Source organism: Equus caballus, chromosome X (assembly GCF_041296265.1).
Source record: "Equus caballus isolate H_3958 breed thoroughbred chromosome X, TB-T2T, whole genome shotgun sequence".
NCBI lineage: Eukaryota > Metazoa > Chordata > Mammalia > Perissodactyla > Equidae > Equus > Equus caballus.
In genome coordinates, this window is record NC_091715.1 from 60,166,711 (window position 1) to 60,171,276 (window position 4,566).

Consider the following 4,566-nt stretch of genomic DNA (forward strand, 5'->3'; position numbering starts at 1 on the left):
AGTCAAAACAACTGGGTTTAAATCTTTGTAGTGATGGCCATTAGATTGTGTTAAGGTCTTAAATTTTGCCCCAAGGAACACTGGGTTAGGGTAGAGCAGTCTGTGAACAGGTATTTACTCATGGCAACTGATGTAGCAACTTTGGAGAGCATGTTAAAATGTCACAGGTGAACTGGACAAATAGAAGTAGGATACGTTGCTTCCAAATCACTAGAGGGAATGAAGTACTAAAGCACACTCAGTCCATCCAATAGAAACTCACTCAATCCAACAGAAAATAGAAAAAGAGAATATTCCATGAGAAGCATAGAAAAAAATCACAATAAATAGGAAGCAGAAATAAGATGACAGAAACAACTGCAAAGACAGAGATTACCAGGAAAAGTTCAAAATGGAGTCATATGATCTTTAAAAGAGAAGTAGCTAAAGTATAAAGACACCGAAGGGTTAAAAGCAAATAGTTGTGAGCACTTTCTTTTTTTTTAATGATTTCAGTTCTTAAATGATTCAAAAGAGGGATTCAGAGTGCATAGACGGCACTTCTAATTATTGTGTATATAATTCCGAAACCTCAAAATATACATGTACCAAATATTCCCTGAGATTGACAAATTCACAAAGTGGGAACTTTTGGTATCTCTCTCAGTAACTGATCGATTAAAGAAGACAGTAACTATTAGAAACGATAAGGAAGATTTGAAAAACCCTATTAAAATCTCGATCTAATGGGCAGGTACAGAATACTAAGTCCAACGAGTAGAAAATTTATAATCTTTGGAAGCACAAATGGAACATTTAGAAAAGCTGATCATATACTAGGCCACAAACGTATGACAGTAATTATCAAAAAGAGTTGTTAAGGTGCAGATCGTGCTCTCTGAACACAGTGCAATTGAGTTAAAAAGTAACAACCGAAGGAAAACAGAAAGAAACCACTTAGGGTGGGAACGCTTGAAAATACAATCTGAACCGAGTGATAAATATAACCAGCAAGTGATAAATTGTAATTATTAATAAAAATGGAAATTAGGAAATATTGGAACCAAATGGCAATGAAAACAGTACTTAAAAAATCTTGTGGAATACGCCAAAGAAGTAGTTTGAGGGACATTTATAACACCAAATGCTTATATCAGAAAAGAAGAAAGACCACAAATTAATGAGCTAAGCAACCAAAATATGAAAGTAGAATGAGAATATCAGAATAAATATGAGAAAGTGGGAGGAAGGAATATTTATCAAAATTAAATAAAGAGAAAAGAAAAATCCATAGAGAAGTTCAAGCAAACCAAACACTTGTTGCTAGGAAATGCAAATGAAATCAACAAATGTCCAGCAATGGTTATCGAGAGAGAGAGAGAGAGAGAGAGAGAGCACACGAAGAAAAGATATTAGGAATAAGAAAAGGAGTCATGATTACAGATACAATAAATATTTTCATAAGTAGCATACTACTTAATTTGAATTACCTAACTTTAAAACTCAGATGAAATACATAATTTTCTTCACCTACCAAAATTAAATCAAATAGAAATAGCCTGATTATTTGCATAATGCAAATTTAATCTGTCATCAATACGAAATTCTAAAACTAAAACTAGTGAAGCTCTTGAAAACTCTTCCATGGCCTCAAGTATTACCATTAACTTTAATGTCTATAAGATCAACCCCATCTGGGACTCACAGTTGACCTACTTATTAATTCATATCAGGCCACCCCACACATTTGGGACCCTCATCCCCAATTTTGGCTTCTACCCTTTTACAAGCTGATGTGATTAATTACTTCAAAGTACTCGTACAATACCTCCAGCTTTAGCATGCAGATATGAGCTGCATTTCCAAAACACTCACCTAAACAGCCTTTACATGATCTGCAACCTGCAGACTTGGTCTTCTGAAATAGGCATCAGAAAAATCTGCCCTTGAGCCTAGGTAAAAAAGATCCCCTTAACAACAACAGGTACCCTTAACAACTAACATCAGTAAAACTCCAAGGTGTTGATCCTTGAATTAATGTTTCTCATCACATCTCCCTGTCTACTGGATAGCTACTCCATCTGAAGACCATAGACTGAGGATTCGTAGCAATCTTCCAGGTGATGCTGACTTCAGAAGTGGACGGATTCCTCCCAAGATGACAGAATAAAATTAATTTTCTGATTCTCCAACACCTTTTTCTCCCCCTTTACTCTACTATTAATATTACCTATTATTACAATGTGATGTCTTCTAGAACATTACTATGACCTTCCCTTATCTTTATCCTATTATTTTTTTAGCTCCTATGGCCCCCTTCTGCCACTTATGGAAAAACACCTGACATTCCCCATCTGGCCCTGCTGACAAAAGCAAAAACAAAAACAAACACAAACAGATGTTGTTCCATTAAACACTCCTAAAGGCAGATTTCTTTCTGAAGGTCCCTTCTGATATGTCAGTTTCCCTTGCAGCACTAGTCTCAACCTTCAGTCTTATAAAAGTTGGATCTCGACCTCACATCAACAGTATACTCCTGCTGAGGTCACTACAATCCTATGAGCCAGGCCTACTCAATCAGGAGTAGACTCCAATATTGGGGCCATCCCGGCCCTGACAGTCACTTTGTTTGTGGCATTCAGTTTGTTCATGATAGTCAGCCTGCTCTGTGAAACTGATTAACTCTGATAACTACATTGCCCATATACTCCCAATACAATCTGTGTCACACCAGGGTACTACTCCTTATATGACACCTTATATAAACGCCCATATGGCACATGCTAACTTATCCTATGTATTCAGAATAATTGTTAGAGACTTTCAGACATTCAAAAGTAAACATTCCAGTGGATCTGGTTTCCCTGGGGAAAAAAAAAAATTATCCATAAATACTCAAACCAATTTCTGTAAAAACCTCAGGAAGAATAACTGACTCATCATATATGCTATGCGATCTGCAATTCCCTCATTAGGGGCAATAATAACTAGCAAGGATGGCCCAAAACTTGTCTTTGACTCTAACAAAAGTCATGTGGCTCTCAAAAACAGACCCAGCTGGACTCATTGCCTGGGTTTTACAATCTAGGCCCTTGACTTCAAGACTTTTTTCAAGGACTAAGAGTCATTCTGTTTCATATGATACTTGTTTTGCAGTTGGCCAATGCTTCCTGCCCAGAGACTTAAATGCAATTGCACAGCCAATGTCACATCAGAGGATTCAGCAATGTATCCTACAACAGAAGGAGCAAGAGAGACCAACCCATGTCCAACTACAGACTACATTCTCTAAACAAACTCCTGAGCAGCAAAATCAGACCAATGGTGAAAATCTAGATAACATGGATTAATGTCTCGTGGCCTAATGTCATCTGTCCTTGGCCAAAAGGGAGTACTAAAAAAGAAAAAAAAAATCTCTTAACATCAAGGCATGTTATTCTCCCATTGGACATTAAAAAATCTCACAGAAGGCCAACTTCAGACAAGCTCACTCTGAGACCACAATAAAGTGAGACAAAGCAAAGGACACTTCATAATTTTTCTCTAAGCACAAACAAAAGCAAGATTACTGTACAAAACACCGTATATCCCCCTACTAGCTAATAGAGTGACTACTAGGTTGTTTTTGTTTTTTTTTTTTTGCTTTGTTTGTTTGTGCGTTTTCACCAATTACAACTTTAAACTCACTCTAATCTGTTCTCTCTACACAAGAGGTTTATTAAGATATTGAATCACAGGAATACCCTCTCTTCCTCACAGCACCCAATCCAGATCAAAACTCTGCTTCCTTAAACCCTCACTCAAGTCACCTAACACAAGCCAGAATCCTTTTGATATGCCTTTTCTATCACCTTCTTGCTTATATGCCCCACATTTCCCCATTGTGTGCATTCTCCCTCACTGCAACGAATAATAAACCCAACCTGTTCAACTGCAAATGTGTTCTTGGTGGTCTTTAGCAGGAAGGCATTGACATATTGTATCATGTTAAACTTGGTGACACAGCAAAATGAAGAATCAAATATGATTACTACAATAACCCCATATGCTAATACTTCTAAAGTAATTTTTTGTTTACAGAGACATTTATTTTGCATCCTCTCAATCAATAATTCCAAGGCCTTGAGACCGAAAAGAGGGCCGGCACAATGGTAGAGATATTAACAACAAGAACAGTCAAAAATTGAACATAAAATTACACTGAAAATGGATTTTCATGCTAGTGGAGTGGGAGAAGGAAAGCAAAGTTGAGTTTTGGACAGCGAGTTTGAGATGATGGTCTGACCACAGGTTGATGCCCTATGGGCCACAAAAGGTGAGACCCAAATTCCTCAAGTTCCAGAGAACAGGGTTTCAGAACAAACCATCCCTTTGGATAGCTACCAACCTTCCCCGAGCCCAGTCCCCTGCCTCAATAACACCTCAACAAGCACAGTGAGACAAATGAGACCCTATAAATCTAAATGTGACCACTTTGCATTTCTATTTTGCTAACTCCTTCCCACCCCCACAAACTTCACCAACCCACTTAGTGGTTATCCAGACAACTTATATATTCAAAACTAGAAGGAAAGGTAAAATTCACTT